This window comes from Balaenoptera acutorostrata, chromosome 10 (genome assembly GCF_949987535.1).
Source record: "Balaenoptera acutorostrata chromosome 10, mBalAcu1.1, whole genome shotgun sequence".
NCBI lineage: Eukaryota > Metazoa > Chordata > Mammalia > Artiodactyla > Balaenopteridae > Balaenoptera > Balaenoptera acutorostrata.
This window is the reverse complement of record NC_080073.1, coordinates 6036071-6053505: the sequence shown is the minus strand read 5'-3', so window position 1 is coordinate 6053505 and position 17435 is coordinate 6036071. Positions and strand designations below refer to the sequence as shown.

At 44.3% G+C, this 17435-nt stretch overlaps 1 protein-coding gene and 1 non-coding gene across 6 annotated transcripts in view; both read left to right on the top strand.

Annotated features, from left to right (window-relative positions):
* Positions 1–17435, top strand: part of ATG7 (autophagy related 7) — a 268513-nt gene that overhangs the window by 167991 nt on the left and 83087 nt on the right. The window lies entirely within an intron of this gene.
* Positions 17081–17154, top strand: TRNAK-UUU (transfer RNA lysine (anticodon UUU)). The gene has a single exon. It is a non-coding gene; the product is annotated as a tRNA-Lys (tRNA).

Here is a 17435-nt window from a genome sequence, read left to right as displayed (position 1 = left end):
TCCCACTAGACATCAAGCAAATGATATGATAGGGATAAGACAAGGGGCATTTTGAAAAGCAGATTCATTCATGCTAATCTGATCTACTGGAGTCCTGGGGTGTTAACCCTTGAGGAATAGAGAACCAGTTAACTAGCTTATGTGTACATAATCAGTTAACTAGTTACATAGGCTTGAGATCCATAATAAGGACCATTTTAAAAGTTGAGTCACCTTAGGGTTGAAAATTTGTTAGGACTGGGGGACTGAGGTTTATAGAGTCGAGTAGAAGAGATAAACATTTTTCTAGAACACAAATACTGCAGATATTAGTGTTCAGACCCATTGTCTTTAGTATTTTTTATGCACAGTAACATCTCCAAGTTACCAACAATATTCCACAATTCACCAGCATTCACTAAGCATCTACTATGTGCCAGTTGCCAACCCGAGGGAGAACCAGTTCTTGTCTGCCAGGAGCGTCTGATCCCCTGGGCTCCAGTGCCAGTCCAGCGGGGGCAGGTCCACTTACTGCTGAACTGAACACTCTGTTAAAACCCAGAAAGCATATTGAAAACAAACAACTCTTCATTCTTTTTTGTTTGTTTGTTTTTTTGTTTTACAACTCTCAATTCTTACCAAGCATGACTATCTACAGCTCTGTAGATAGTCTAAAAGAGAGCCGCACTCAAATTGGAAGGTTCGTTGTACAGTTAAAGGAGGGGTGGTCAGTTTGATGTTGAGCAGGCTGAGGGTTCTCTCAGTTCCCAGGAGAAGAGAACGGACGGAGTCGTGGGCCTTCTTGCCATGTGGCCTGAGCACTGAATGTCCTTGAAGTGTGGAAAGTCCTGTCCACAACCTTTATTAACTTCTTTTCCACCTAGAAAGAAGCCAAGAAGTTTCTGAGTAATTCTCAGAATAATCCAGAATCATCTTCACAAAAGATAATACCAGAAAGCTCAGAGGGATAAAAAGATACGCTTGCTAAAAAGAGTATTCCCAGCCTCTGCTGGCCCTTTGAGCCAACAAAAGCAAGACCTCAGTCACTGTTTAATGAGTGAGAGAGAACAGCTAGAAATGGGTGGAGAAATAGGCAGAAGGAGGCTATTTAAAAGACCCTAAAGTGCTGCAGCTGTTTTGGCTAATTTTTCTCATCTCAGCGATGTTCCAAGCTCTTTGTCTTCTATGTGGGGCGAATTCATTTGGCTCTCTCATGAGTCATCCTGCCCACAAATAATCTCTCTTGGAGTAGCCCTTATGAAAATAGACAGTTCACTTTGCATTGTGTGAATTGGCGATTGTGTGTCCCTTCCCTGGGTGGGCTGTGCTGCGTCGGCTCTGCCTGCATCCACACATGTCAGGGCTTCTAAGGTCTGAGCACACCCTCAGTGTGCCTGCTGGCTGACAGGGGAGTACAGAGGGAGACGTCCGGACTCTGAAGCTGAGTCAGGCTGCAGAGAGTGGGCCCCTGCCCACTGACGGCTTCCTCCTAAAGGTTTCTAGATTTCATAGATGTAACCTTTGCCACAGGGTTTTATAAGAATTATCTATGAAAAAGTAGACAACATCAGAGGAAATTCTGGGTCAATAAATGTTACTAACATTTCAGCCTGGATCTTGCCAAATTTAGCTTTTCCTTCTTAGTATTTTCTTCACTATCTGGCCAGCAGATCTGACCAACCAGCATTCTTATTTAAAATTTCCCTAGAGAGACACTGAGCTCTTTAAAGTAGAGACTAGAATGGATATATGTTGTTTCTGCTGCCTAGCAAAATTTCCTCTTCCCTAATGATTACCTTGATTTTACTCTAAGAGACCATCCTGGACCATGCTCTCATCCCATGTGCTTTTCTGGTGCAGTTGGCTCCACCCTTGGCTCAGGGTTGGAGCATGTAATTGTGGCCCAAGACATTCAACGCATCTTATTTCCCTGGTCATAATGATTACCCAGTCATAGCCAGTGGGATCCAATGAGACTTTGGCTAGGAGGCTGGGATAGGACTCGGGGCTTTGCCACCGTGAGGTCTGGCCTGGCGCGGCCTTCTAGCACTTATGAGTGGAGAGACAGTTTGCGCAGGGACACTATGCATGGAAGAGAGCTGAGTCTAGCTGAGGAGGGAGAGGGTGAGGACAGTCATGGCCTTATCCTCTAAGCCCTGAACCAAGCTACCCTGAAGGCACCATTATCCTGGTCTTTCTTGACCTGTGAGCCAAGTCCCCTTTTGGCTTGAGTAAAGCTCAGATGAGTTTCCTATCGCTTACAACCAGGAGTTCTAACTCATTCACTCAGCCCCAGCATCTAGCAGAGTGCCTGGCATGCAGAGGAAGTCCAGTATGTGTTTATTGCATAAATTCTCATTCAGTTGAACAGCTGTTTATTGAACACTTATGAGGAACAAAGTCTTGTTCTGGATCTTATAGGGCTGCACTGTCCGATATGGCAGCCGCTAGCCACATGTGGCTCTTTAACTGTACATTTAAATTGGTGAAAAATAATTTTTTAAAAACTTCAGTTTCTAAGTCACACCACCCACATCTCAAGCGCTCAATAGCCACAGGTGGCTGGTGGCCGCCGTATTGGACAATACAGATATAGAACATTTCCATCATTGCAGAAAGTTCTGGAAGACAGCGCTACTGCAGAAAATACAAACATGCGCAGGACTCAGAACATGCCTCCAAGAAGCTACAGTTTTTGCAGTTGTTTGCTTTCAAATTATAACCATAGAAAGCATCACATACAGAATGGTAGTCTGACTTAGTGAAAAGACTCATTTATAAAAGGCCAGCTTTATTTTTCCCATGTATAGCTATTTACATATAAATTCTGACGAAGTAGTTTAATGAAAAAAGTTACTACATAGAGCCACACATTATACAAACTGTGGTTCGCTTAAATGTTCTTTCATGCAAGAGGAACTAGCATTTACTGGGCCTGGAAACGGAAGATATGTAGAATAGAATGCCGTGTTGATTTTTGGAGCCTTTTCAGGAAATAAGTCATTGGTTTAATTTTAAGTCATTGGACCTTCACTCAGGTAGTAAAGTCCTAAACTTTCTCGGAGAGCTTGTTCCTTCTCTCTCGTGATGACGACGATTCCGAAGCGGTAAGAGCAGAGGGGTCTGTCTCTGGCAGGTGCTCCCGGGCATCCTAGCGCTCCTCTTCTGCTCTGTTGTGTCCCACGTCCGGCCCTCTGCTGTCCCCCTCCTCCACTGCAGGGTGTCTGAAGCATACTCAGACCTGTGATGTGCTCATTCTGGAGAGGATGAAAGCCTCCCCACAGTGCCCTCCTCCAGGGGCGTCTAGTTCTCTTAACAGCCCTGAGAGAAGCTGACCGTGAGGCTGTCGGCGTGAGAGATTCTGCCCTCGCCAGGGGCATCATCAGCGTCTCAGGTTTAGCCCACGCTGGCCAGACTGCATTTTCAGCCTTGTCCCCTCCGTTCCCCACTGAAGGCTCTCAGCCTAACCACACTGGTTACTCACAGTCCCAGAGCACCTCTGTCCTTTGGCTTACACTGAGTCCCTACCCATCTCCCCCGCCTCCAGGTACTAATTTCTCCTCAAAACTTGGCTCAGATACCTGTTGTTATGATGGTCTTTCAAACCATCCAAGCCAGAAATTCTGATCCCTCCTTTAAGCCTTAACATCATGGTCTGTGCTACTGGTTTTTTGGTAACAGTTTTATTGAGATATAATTCACATATCCTACAGTTCACCCTTTTTAAATGTACAAGTCAATGTGTTTTTGTTTTTTTTTTTTAATGTATTCACAGGGTAGCAACCATCACTATCATCTGTTTAGAACATTTTCATCACCCCAGGAAGAAACCTTCAGCCCTCATTCTCCAAGCCCTACCTCTCTCCCCAAGCCCTAAGCAATGACTAATCTACTTTCTGTCTCTGTAGATTCGCCTATTCTGGACATTTCATATAAATGAAATCCTATAATATGTGATCTTTGGTGACTGACTGCTTCTACTTAGCATAGTATTTTTAAGGTTCATCCATGTTGTAGCATGAATGAGTACTTCATTCCTTATTAAGGCCAAGTAACATTCCATTGTATAGCTACACCACATTTTGTTGATCCATTCATTAGTCATTGGGCATTTGGATGGTTTCTGCTTTTTGGCTATTGTGAACAATGACGCTATGAACATTGGTGCACAAGTTGTTGTGTAAATATACGTTTTCTGTTCTTTTGGGTATATACTTAGGAGTGGAATTGCTGAGTCATATGGTAACTGTGTTTTGTACCATTCTTTTGGCAACATCAAATATTCCAATGTTTAAATCCCATGGTACTTAGTTTTTCACTACTACATCTTGGCTTCCTTAGGAGACCTAAACCCTTGGGAGTAGGAAAAAAAAGCCCACTTTTCTTTTTACTCCACCCAGTACCCCCCACCATGTCTGCTCAACAAGAAACACAACCGCTATTTGGATGTGGAAATGTAATGCAAAGAGGTAAAGACTTGTAAAGTTCTCTTCCTTGTTTAACCCTGATTTTTGTCACCTTTTTCTGTTTGTGCTGCATCTGCTCTCTTTTCTAAAAGTGTCTCGCCTGTCCAAGGCCTAGGTAGTGGAGGGGGACCGATCTGCAAATGCAGGTAATTAGTGTACAGCTCCCGCAGGTCTGAGCGTCCCGAGGGGGATGTACTTTGGGAGCACGAAGGAGGGTCAGCTTCCACCGTGTCTCCTTCCGGACGACACTGCGCAGTGCTCTGTGCTGTGGAGACAGGTCAGCTGTGGGGCATTAGTGGACCTCTACCGGCAGGGCTTCACAGGGTCATTGCTCATTCATCACCAATAATTAAAATGTTTAAAGACACAGTAAAAGCCATTAGGAGGAAAAGACGTCTTCCTGCTTTTTCTCCCTTGATCAGACCCTAAGAAGACAGCTTAAACAAAGGAGAGGAATGATGCCAGGTTTATAAAATGGAGGCCCTGCAGCTGTCTTTGGGTCCACCTTGAGGTGAGATCAGAAGTATTTTTTTCCCCAAACTCTTGCTGGCAGGAAGAACTGTACTCAGCAGCATTGTCAGTAACCGGTTCTTTTCTCAGTTGGTAAATCACTGGGCATGATAAGCAGCTGCTTTGAAGTGAGTGGTGTAGCACCTCTGTTTGATTCTCCAGCAGCAGATGGCAGCTGTGGGTGATGATGGACAGGAGATAGAGGGCTGTGCTTCCCAGGATGAAAGGGAAATTTCAAGTGAGAGAGAACCGGGGTCTCTTGTTGGGGTATAATTGGTCTTTCATGAGCTGTTATCAAGGGTTCTCCCAGTACCTAAAAGAATTGTTCTTCCGAGTTTAATCAATGCTAAATGAATGAAAGGATTTACATTCTTCTCTTCTGAATGGGGGGAAATCAGCATTCTAGTAGATACAATAAGAACTTCACATTGTGTAGCGTTTAATAGGCACGGAGTAATAACTATACTAGTTCAGGGGTGACGGGTAGATTTCATTTCATGCCCCTCTTATCAGTTGCTCTCGGCCACTTAGAGGGTTGTGTGGGGAAGGATTTTTGAGGCCAGTTTCAGGGTCAGCAAGAAACATGGTCATATAAGCGAGGAAAGACAGTCTCTTGTCATGACGCCTAAGATACTAAGGATGGCATATTGTGTTGAATATTTGTCCTAGACCTTGAGCTCTGTGAAGACAACGACAGTGTCTTAATAGCATATCCTCGGGACCCAGCACATTGCCTGTATGTAGTAATTAACCATTAAGTATGCATTGGTTGAATGAGTGACTTGATTTCCTAGTTTTAGAATGGGCGCATGATTCTAAGTAAATGACACACACTAAAGGCCATAACAGTAAATGAATTTTTGCAGCAGAGTGTTTCCCAGAGAACTTTGATTTTTTTGGAGCTACTGCCTTGATGTTTTCAAAAAAGCCCTCTGTTTTGCTACAACAAGATAATGTATTTCAAGAATTTCAACTTACACTGGCTACTCTAAGTAAATTTCTTCATTTTCTATTTCAGTGGTCTAGAGAAGAATCTTGGCATCTTAGAACACAGGCCTGGAAGTCAGTTTTGGGTTTTACTTACTGCTCAACCATTAACCTACTGTGTGACCTTAAGATAGTCACTTCTCCTCTCTGGGTCTTAGTGTCCTCTATAAAATGAGACAGTTGAAGTCAATGAGCTCTTTGATTCTGTGAATCAGGATGGAGGATGAAAAAGGGAACTGGTTTCAACTATATAATCTGCCTTCAGCCTAGCTGATAGCTTCTCTGATTCGAGATTCACTTTCTGTCCAAGGAGCAGTGATCCTGGGACAAGGTAGGAGAGTGACATTTTTAATGATGACCACAGCAGTAGAACATCAACATAATGAAAGCCTTTTTTGTTATCTCTGCAGAATGTTCCATGAGATTTGCCCTATATTCCAAGATGATTGTGGTACATGTACTGTATGAAAACATAATGTATCACCTCAAACACATGTCTTGGCTGACATTCAGCATCAAGAATCTGACAACTATGTTTTAATATTTATGTACATTCTGCCTGATTCCAAAAAAAGATTTAAGATAGTTACAGTCAAAACCATAGACATAATTAAATCTAAAAACCTTTAGAATAAGACTAAAAGGACAAGAGCGAAGTTTTGTGTTGTTTTTATTTATTTATTTATTTTATTCTATTTATTTTATTTTTGGCTGCGTTGGGTCTTCGTTGTGGTGAGCGGGGGCTACTCTTCGTTGTGGTACATAGGCTTCTCATTGCAGTGGCTTCTCGTTGTGGAGCACGGACTCTAGAGCGCAGGCTCAGTAGTTGTGGCGCACGGGCTTAGTTGCTCCGCACCATGTGGGATCTTCCTGGACCAGGGCTCGGACCTGTGTCCCCTGCATTGGTAGGCGGATTCTTAACTACTGTGCCACCAGGAAAGCCCAGTTTTGTGTTTTTAAGGTCATTATTTTAGGAAACTTAAACTAAGGAAAGCTTCCAAAGTTGAATGTGAAGTGTAACTCCATGGCTCCTGGGCTACCTAGTTTTAGTTGTCTGGTAACAGCCAGGGTGATTGGCTTTGGGGGAAGAAAAGAAAATGCAGGCAAAATTTGTCAGCCTGCCAGGCCTGTTCTACTAGCCTGTTACCAAGGCAAGAGCCATCAGTTAATAATGAAACAGTGAATTGCAAACAAGAGTGACAACAGAGGCCAAGGCTTATTTAATCAATAATGGCTATTTTACTAGTTGTGTGGTAGACTTTAACCAGGCCACACATAATAATAGTAGCTGATGCTTACTTTTTTAGTGCTTATGTGCTAGACACTGTTCTAAGCACTTCATCTACATTAATATATCAAATCCTTACAACAGCTCTGTGAGTTAGGAGCTCTGAGGCTTGTGGTCTTAACCACTGCACCATGCTGCCTCTCACATGTCTGAAGTCACGCAGAGATTTAACTTACCACCAGTTATACAGCTCAGGTCCCCGGCTCCGAGCCATCGCAGGACAGAATGTCTCACTTAAAGCAGCAGTTACTGGTTAAAAATGAGGCAGCTGCAGTGCTACCAGACTGAGTGGATCAGTTGTTTGCTCACTGAGTTAAGCAGTTCTTTCTGCATTGCTTTAAGGTGGCATGCTGAATTTTAAAGGAACAGTGTAAGCTCTATCTAAGCATTCTTTCACACATCTCACTGTTGGTGCGGCTGCATCATCCATCAGCCGCCCACCCTCTTGTCCTCGGGTGTCGTTCATTTATATACATCACAGGTGCTAATCAGCCAGCTCATTCAGGGAAGGCTGCTGCCTGGGAAACCGTGTCGAGAAGGGGTCTCAGGTCTGGTTCAGACGTGATGAGAGAGGTTCATGGCTTAGCAGTAACATCTGCCATGGGCAAGCACGAGTGCGTGTCTTTGCCAGCCATGGTCTAGTTCAAGATCAGGGCTTCCCTCTACCCTGAATGGCTTCACGTAATTCATTAATTCATTCTACAAAAATCTAATGAATTCTCTCTTTGTACAAGACAAACAATAGAAAGATGAATAAGTCAGAGTCTCTCCAAAAATATTATTCTAGCTACAAACATAAGTTTTAACAAATCATTTCCATACAGTGAGGTAGTAATTATTCTTGTAAAGTGCTGTAATAAGGGCAGACAGGCATCACAGAGGTGGTGCCAGTGAGTCCAAGCCCTGGTTCAGTCCCTGTGTGTGGAGCCTGTGAGGGAGGATGTTTTGATAGCCACGTGGCATGACCAGCGTCCCCAGTTTTTTTGGCAACTGTCATATTCACAGTACGTACAGCGCCACCATTAGTAAGCTGTCTCTTTGGGTCTTGATGCAGTTACACACCCAGGAAGAGAGGGTGAAAGGAATTTATCATGATTAGTCAGTATTTTTCAAGTTTGGCTATGAGTAAGGTCTTCAGGGATCTAGGGAGTCAGTCCCGGTCAGGTGGAGTCGGATGCTAAAAGGGAAAGTCAGAAATGCCAGAGGTGAGCCAGCCCTGGTGTTTCCACCAACGCCTGTTCTGTGTCCGTTAGGAAATACGTTCTCTCCAGACACATGAGAACCACAGGGGGCAGTGATTGGGGTCAGAAATGGCGTCCCTGGGGCCGAAAAACCCCAAATAAAGTCATTTTGGAGCTAACCTTTGATTTCAGAGAGAGCTTTGCCCTAATCCTGTGTAGGATTTCCACAGAATATTTTCTGAAGAGAAGTCAAAGGCTTTCACTTTTCCCTTCTCCCTGCCTTGTGAAGACAGGCATCCAAAATCCCCGTCTTCAGGTGAAGAAATCAAACCTGTGGTCTGAGATCCCACAGTGAATTGAACAAAGACTCACAAGAAAGCGTTTAATCTCTCTTACCCCACATTTGCTCTTCAATTTAATGCTTAGAACGAGGAGAATTCTCCTCAGTGGTTTTAAGAAAATAATAAAGCTTTATACTATATTTAATCACCAAGAAACAAAACATTTCTACCAAGGGGACACTTTGGAAATCATCTCATGTGTTGCTCATGTTCTAAGATGTGGAATCTGAATCCAAGGGACAGCTCCAAATAACTCGAGGGGTCCAGGTGTTAAACCTACTCAGCCCTCATGGTTTCCCTTTCTAACTAGGAATGCCTCCAGGAACGGTGCAAGAGTCTCTGCTCATCCTTCTGGGAACTCACTTTAAGACATCTGCTGGGGCCCTGGAAGGTCCCCCTGCCCTCAGTCTGCATCTGAGACTAGGGCCTTCCCTTTGCCATTGCTCAGGGCCCTCCTGGCTCCCTGTCCCCCGCCCATTTATGAGACTCTCGCCATCTCCCTAACAACCACTGACTTCAGTTTGCAGCAGAAAATTCAGACTTTGCAGTTCAAAAGTACTCAGATTGCTGACCAAAAGCAGAAGAGGCCTCCTTTTAAGGTGTTATATACCAGTTCAGCTGGTATATAACAGCTTCCGGATGGGCCAGCTTGCACTGAAGCATCTCTTTCTGCCCCTTTTGTAATGTTGCAAGAAACAGACAGTGTCTCCAATAACTGGATGCTTCCCTGAGTCCCCTAAACCTTCAGCCTTGTTAAACCAATTGTTTTACCACCTTGTAACAGCAATTGTGGGTAAATTTTTCCACCCCGGGTGGAGTATTTCTCATCCTTTTCTGCATCTAGACTTGGTCGCCTTCAACTCTCCATTGCTGGTACCATTTCTAAATTATTCAGAACGCTGTTGGTTTCAAGTGACACGCACCCAACTTGAATTGTCAGAGGCAAATGGAAATAATGGAGCATTGAACACAATTAAAAGAAAGGTAGATCAAGCAAACCTTGGGAAAAGCTGCAGTTTAGGAGGAACAGGTGTTCTCCCCTGGAGACAGGCTTCTTCCACAAGGCAGGAAGCATGGCTGCTGGCAGCTCCTCCTAATTCATGGCTTCATTCACCTGACGTGGACTGGCCCACGACCCAGATTCAAAACTCAGGGCCCAGCTTGCGTCTCTTGCTTGTTTTGGAGTCAGTTGAGTTGGGCCAGAGAGGCAGGGTCTGTAAAGGAACATGGTTGGCATGAGGGGAAGGAGCAGTTCCCATTAGAAGGTATTTGCCGTTACCAGGAGGTGCTGGGCAAACAGAGCTAAAGGTGTCTGGTGCAAAGCTGAGTCCCTCAGGAGAGGGATGATTAAGTGATTTGAGTAGCAAGAGGCATAATATGCTTTTGAAAAATAAAACATATTCAGTAACGCTTCCCTAACCAGCTTTCCCTTTATTGACCCTCCTGACTGATTAACTCTGCACTCCCTTGTTACAGCAGGATCTGGTGCCCATGGGAGGCTGGATGCTCCCAGCCAGCAGGCTGGTTTCTAGGACACCTGCACATTTCTGCTCCCACCAGTTGAGGCATACGCTTTCCAAGAGTCATTCGTGTTTCTTGCCAGACCTGGGAATGCCAGAGGGACTTACTGTTGTAATTATACCATTTAAGTAAATATCCCCCAAGTGAAAAAATGCAAAAAGAAAGTTATTTCTATGAAAATCAAGTTTAGTTCAGGAAGATTCGATGACAGTAGCTAGAAGCAGTGGCTCTTCTGCAGTGGGGAGAGGGCTTTTACCTTTCATTCCAGAATAGGTTCTGCAGTCTGATCCCCTATATACACATTCTAGCTCACCACTAACTAGCTTTGTAACCCTGGGCAAGAGGTGGAATCTTCCTGAGACATAGCCCCTTTACTGTAAAAAGGAAATAATAACAACTTTGTTGGGGAATTCTGAGCATTAAATAAGATGATGTATTTACAGCACTTAACACAGTTCCTGGCACATAGTAGGCACTCAAAACTGGGACGCCTGTCATTATCATCATCATTATAATTAACAATCGCAATTTGAAGTGAGACATATATATTTATACTGTTTCACACTGCTCATGTTAAGTGGTATAATAAGAGGGTGTCATTTCTGTTAAAGAATTTAATAAATGTATTTTTTAAATTAATTAATTAACTTATTTATTTAGTTATTTATGGCTGCGTTGGGTCTTTGTTGCTGCGCGCGGGCTTTCTCTAGTTGTGGCGAGCGGGGGCCGCTCTTTGTCGTGGTGCACGGGCTTCTCGTTGCAGTGGCTTCTCTTGTTGGGGCTCACGGGGTCTAGGCGCGCGGGCTTCAGAAGTTGTGGCACTCAGGCTTAGTTGCTCTGTGGCATGTGGGATCTTCCAGAACCAGGGATTGAACCCCATCCCTTGCACTGGAAGGTGGATTCTCAGCCACTGGACCACCAGGGAAGTCCCAAATGTATTTCTTTTAATAACAGAGAGAGGTAATTGTCTGACCATAGAGATAAATCATTTTTTATCAAATCAGTTTCTGAAAACCTAAATAATTTTTTTAATGTAAAAGCCTACCTCTGTTTCACTTTGCTGTACAGCAGAAACTAACACAACATTGTAAATCAACTATACTCCAACAAAAAGTTTTAAAAAATAAAAAATAAATTAAAAAAAAAAAAGTAAAAGGCTACCTCCATGAAAACATGGTTTATTAGGATGAGTCTGTAGTACATCCTTCATCCCTAGTATGTTTGGCTTTTGTAAAAGTTAGAAAGCCAAGGATATGAAGCAGGGGAGATTTGGGAAGTCTCCAGGTAGTTTTAAGGAGCCTCCAAGTGCATGAGAACCCGTGTTGGCTCTATTCATAGCTTTGCTTTCTGGACCAGTATTCTAGAAGTTGCTACATTCTTTTCATTTGTGTCTTTCACAGAAGGCAGTAAAATTTAGTTCTAATTACATTTAGGGCATCTGGATTCTAGTCAGCATTTCTGGCTCCGTTTTAGAACCTAAAGTCTGCGGCTTATTCCTAATGTGGAAAATGGAATAATCCCCCAGGCCTGAGAAGAAGAACTCCAGCATTTAGGCTGCCGTTACTATAGTGAGACGCTGCTTCAGACATCACAAGACTTGTTATACAAGGAAACATGATTACAGTGGATTAGAGAAACTTGCCAGGGCCTTGAAGGATTTATTACTTTTTGAATTCTGAATGAGACATAAATGTGCTTTTCCCCTTTTAATTTTGGACCCCATACGGAGAAGGTGAAAAAATTCTTCGGCAAATTTTAGAATGCTTAGCTCCTAGAGCTCGGTTGGGTGTTGTGTCCAAGTCATATTGCAAAGGGCATGAATACTTGCTTGGCGGAGACGCAGAACAGTCACTCCTTTCTGTCTGCACTGCCAAGATAGTTACTGCCCTGTCTCCCAGTGGGAGAAAAATGTAGCTCCCTGGGGAGTCTTCTGGAAGGCAGCATGGTGTAATGGAAAAAGCAATGTACTCGGAGGCATGAGGCCTGGATTGCAGCTTCCACACTTATAAGCTCTATGATTTTTCAACAGGTTACACTCTCTGAGCCTTTGTGTCCTTTTATGAAATATAGGAATGGTAATTCCCATCTCAGAGGGTGGCTCTAAAGTTTAAAGTATGTTAAATATCACGTATAGAAACTCAAATGTTAGTTGCAATACCATCAAAATGGTACCTGTAGCACACTTATATGAGTTCACAGATCTCAGAATTTTGCTAATGTCCCAAAAGAAGGGACTTTTAAAAAATAAAGGTGGTCTCTCACCTTATCTATTCTGCAGATTCTTCGGTTTCTCTGGATGCTACAGAGATAGCATAAGGTAGTAGTTACGAACAACTGAGGAATCAGAAAGACCTGAGTTTAAATTCACTACTTACTAGCTATGAAGCCTTGAACAATTTACCTAACTTCTGTTATCCCCATTTCCTCATCTGTGTATTTTTATTTGTATATAAAAATAGTCCCTCAAGCATCCTTTATCCCTTTACGCTGTTTTATTTTCTAAATGACATTTATCACTATCTGAAATTTCTGTTTATTTTCTGTCTCCCACTCCAGCCCTCACTCAGATACAATCCCCATAAGGGCAAAGACTTTATAATGTCTTGTTTACCATTTTATATGTCTTGCCAAAGATAGTGACTGGTACATTACTGTTATTTATTCTTTTCGCCTTTGACTTCTGTTTTTAAAAAGTTCCCCTCCCAGTGTCATGGCTAAATTTATATACAGTAGCTGAGTTAGAAACCGGGCAGAGTTGTTTTCTGTTTGGAAATACCTGTGTTCTTACAGTCGAGTTTCTATTTCCTGAAGGTGCTTACTCAGCCTTGGATGGCACAGTTTGACTTGTGACATCAGAAGATTGACAGGCAGGAGTCTGACTCAGGGATTCAGCTAGAAAAGAACATGACTTTCAGCCCGGCTCGCCCTTTGAGGGATGGCTGGACAGGACTCAAAAAGGTCTTGGATTTCAATTTATCTAGGAAGGTATTTAGCGAATTATTTTTAACCATCTGGATTTGGTACAGATCACCCGAGGAATCTGCAGCCTCTGCATAAGTGAGGAATGAGAGTGGAAGGACAGAGGGGAGCTGAGGGGAGAACAGGCTTCCCTGCCGCTTCCCGGGGAAACTGGCATCTTTCTCCAGGGCCTGGACCACACTTGCCCCGCTCTCCACCCCAGACCCCCCAGAGCATCCACTTTGACTTTTATCTACTCAGCACCTTGGAAACCACTAAGATTCCAAGGTTTTCCACAGTCACTCAGAGGTAGGCACTGCAGACAGATAAATGTTCAGGCTCTGAGTGTCACATCATTCATTAGCCTTCTCCCTATGAAGAGGTGGCATTCACGGCAACGAACTGTGTCATGGAGAAAACTGAGCCCCGAGAAGAGGAACTCTTGACTCTCCTACCTCATTCTTTCAAGACCTGTGAACTGGTTCTTCTAAATTCCTGTTGGGCTAAGATGGGCTTAGGGGGTGGGGTGGGGATGCTTCCTGAACCCCCAGGGGTCATATACAAAAGGTCGCATGTGTGTGTTTTATGGGGGAAGGATTTGTGTCATTAAATTCTCAAGAGATATCTTTGGTCTAAAATAGGTTTGGAACCCCTGCCTTAAGTGGACCTAATATATTTTTATAGTGTTTGCAAACTCTGCAGCTTTGCCCCCTGGCACTCAAAGCTCTGTGTGGGTGGGTTGAGGATGGAAATGCAGAAGCAGTGCACAGCTGCCCAATCTTGTTGGGCTTTTGCATTATGGCTCGCTCATCCCTTACTGAGTTTGCTGTTTGCACGAACGATGAAGTCAGGTGCGTTGGAAACCAAGTCCTGACTTGTCGGCAGAGGGCCCAGTTGAAGAAGGTAGTAGGAGATTCTATGAACAAGGTATCTCTGGATTCAGCTTCAAGGATAAGACAGAGCCACACCACCAACAACCCTATCTTTTAGTCTGGAGTTTCTCCCTTCAGTCACAAAACACTCCCTGGCCGTTCCCACACTCTTGGACGAGGAACCGTGATACATTTGACCGTCTCGCCCGTGGAAGTGCTGGCTGAGAGCTGCGTTTCCACCTCCAGGAGCACCGACACCCCTCTAAGACTCCGGCCCCCTTCACAGCAGCCTGAGCGGAGTTCTGAGGGGCTTCAGAGGTTGTGCACTTGTGTTAGTCCACGTGCTTTAACTACCACGAAAGGGCTTCTGCCTTGTTCTTAGAGCGACATTCTGTTAACTGTACGATCTGGAAATCCCTGGCAAGTGAGAAACCGCTGCTTGGCGTGAGGATGTCTTTGAGTCTTCGTAGTGCGCAGCGCAGCCTACTTCATCTTCTGCAGGTGTGTGGCAGCTTCTGTGTACGGGGTGTTTATCACATGCCAGGTTCTGTGCAGAGCGCTCTATGAAATTTTTCCTATTTTGATCCTTATCCTGAGATAAATGACAGTCTTCCCATTTTCAAGATGAGGAAGCTGTGGTTTGGAGAAATGTCGTGAGTGATCAGGTCTAAAATACAAGTGTAGGATCCGTGGCAAGGGGGCACCCAACAGGCTACCAGCAGATATGGAGCAGTGGCATTCCCTGAAGCAGAGCTCTGTGGGTGGATGGGATTTAGGGTGGGGAGAGAACTTAGGATGGAGGAGCTGAGACCCAGAGTCTGAGAAGGCACAGGCATTTATTACTCTCTCCCCATATTACTCTGACTCAGTCTTTGTCGTTTAAGATGCAGATGATCCCCTGGACCAGAGTTCTTCTCAAGTCATCGGCATGGGATTGGTTTTCAGTGCTTTGTGAGTTAGGATTGTAGACTCTTGCCTTCTACTCCAGTCTGGCTTTTCTCCACCAGAGTCGCCGTGGCCGTTTCCCATTGATGACCACGGGCCCCAGTAAGACCTGCCTTCAGTCTCTGTCCCCTCCAGTCCGCCCTCCACAAAGGTCACCAGGCGTTTGGTGGCACACACAGTTACTTAGGGACTTCCAGAGGCTCAGTTTGGCTTCAGGATCAGGTCAGCCCCTCACAGGGCAGTCGCAGATGCCCTTACGGCCCGGCTCCAGCCTACCTCCCGCCCTGGACCTCCCACGCTTCCCACTGCCCCTTTGCTCTTGTTTTCCCCACCTGGCAAACACATACTCACCCTTTCTGAGGGGTCCCTTCTCACATTTGTCACCCTGGATCATAATTATTCATTAGCTACCTGAGAATGAGAACTATGTCTTAATCATCTCTCTATCCTCAGTACCTAGCATAATACCTGACACATGTTTGGTGCTTACTAAGAACATTTTTGAAACAATGAGTGAATGTGTTTGATGTGAGGTGAAGATGAAGGATCAGGGACGTAGTGAATAGAAGTTCTCCTTCTGTCCACAGTGACCTCACGGTGCACTTGTCTCATTTATATCCCGTTTGTATTTGGTTAAATGGAATTGTTGGCTCAAGAAATGCTGGTGGGGACTTCCCTGGTGGTGCAGTGGTTAAGAATCCGCCTGCCAATGCAGGGGACACGGGTTCGAGCCCTGGTCCGGGAAGATCCCACATGCCATGGAGCAGCTAAACCTGTGCGCCACAGCTACTGAGCCTGCGAGCCAGAACTACTGAAGCCGGCGCGCCTAGAGGCCATGCTCTGCAACAAGAGAAGCCACCGCAATGAGAAGCCCACGCACCTCAACTAAGAGTAGCCCCCACTCGCCGCAACTAGAGAAAGCCCACGTGCAGCAACGAAGACCCAATGCAGCCAAAAATAAATAAATTTAAAAAATAAATTAAAAAAGAAAGAAATGCTGATGGTTCTCCAGCATCTCACATATTCTACTCTTTTTTTTTTAAGAGAACTCAGAAAAGTGCTTCACAGGCTGCCTTTTTAGATAAGTCCTTTAGGATTAAACTCTACAAGATTATTTCCTGTATCAGTCACACTCTCTTGGTTGAAAGTTAGACACTAATTCAAAGAGATTTAAGCAAACATGGGGATTTATTTGTTCAAGTAACTGAAAAATTCATAGATAGTTCTAGCCTTAGGCACTACTAGATCCAAGTTTTCAAAAAATGTCAATAGTGACCTTTCTGCCCTCTTTCCTTTGCCTGGCTGTTTTCTGCATTGCTTTGTTCTGAGGCAGGCTGTCTCCTCATGAGAGCAAGTTGGCACTGGGAGCCCCGGGCTTAGCGACTCCCATGGAAAGGGAGCCCTGTTCCCCGTGGCGCTGGCTCATGTCCTGCTGTACTGGTCACTGATGGCTCAGTCACAGTGGTGGGGCAGGGGGTAACTCTCCCTGGTCAGCTCTGGGACATGTTCCCATCACCAGTGGTACGTGGGGTGAATGACCCACCTAAATCACATGCCCTGAGGGTCAGGGAGAAATCGGTAAGAAATTAGAAAACTGGTGTGATTTTCACAGGGATAAAGATGCCGCAGCCTGAGTAGGCAGAGTGATAGCTGTCCACTACGGTTACTTTTCCTTTTTGTTTTGTTGCTAATATTTCTCTTATTTCCAAGAGCTAAATGGTATGATGGACCCCAAGCAGGTGGCCTTGTCTTCTTTTTTTTTTGTAAATATCTATCCCCCAGGATTATTAAAAATAGCCAGTTTACTGCTTTCCTTGACTGACTTTTCACCCTAGACTTTGTGATGGGTCCAGCAGCTCCAGTGTTTGTGTCGGAGCCTTGGAGTGCCAAATGGAGTGATGTGAACACAAGAGTTTTTCATGATGACTTGCGTTTCTTGATAAGATCAAGGAATCCCAGTGTTTTTTAAATTGGAATCCTGCCATGAGTTCTCTGATACTATATAGATTTAAAGTAAATACTGTTTGGGAGTTCCCTTGGCAGTCCAGTGGTGAGGACTTGGCACTTTTACTGCCATGGCCCTGGGTTCAAATCCTGGTCAGGGAGCTAAGATCCCACAAGCTGCAGCACAGCAAAAATAATAATAATAATAATAATAAATTAAATAAATAAATAAAGTAAATACCGTTCTCAGGAACATACTTTCCTATTACTTTCTTTTGGCCATTAACCAATGATTTCTCATATTCAGTGACTTTCTGATTGATACTCAGCTCTGACTGCCACATGTCACTGTGATCAAGCCATAAAATACGAATATTTGCAGATCCTGCTTATGTGGGGGATAATAACAAAACACCATAGCAGTTTGGGCCATGTTTTGTGTC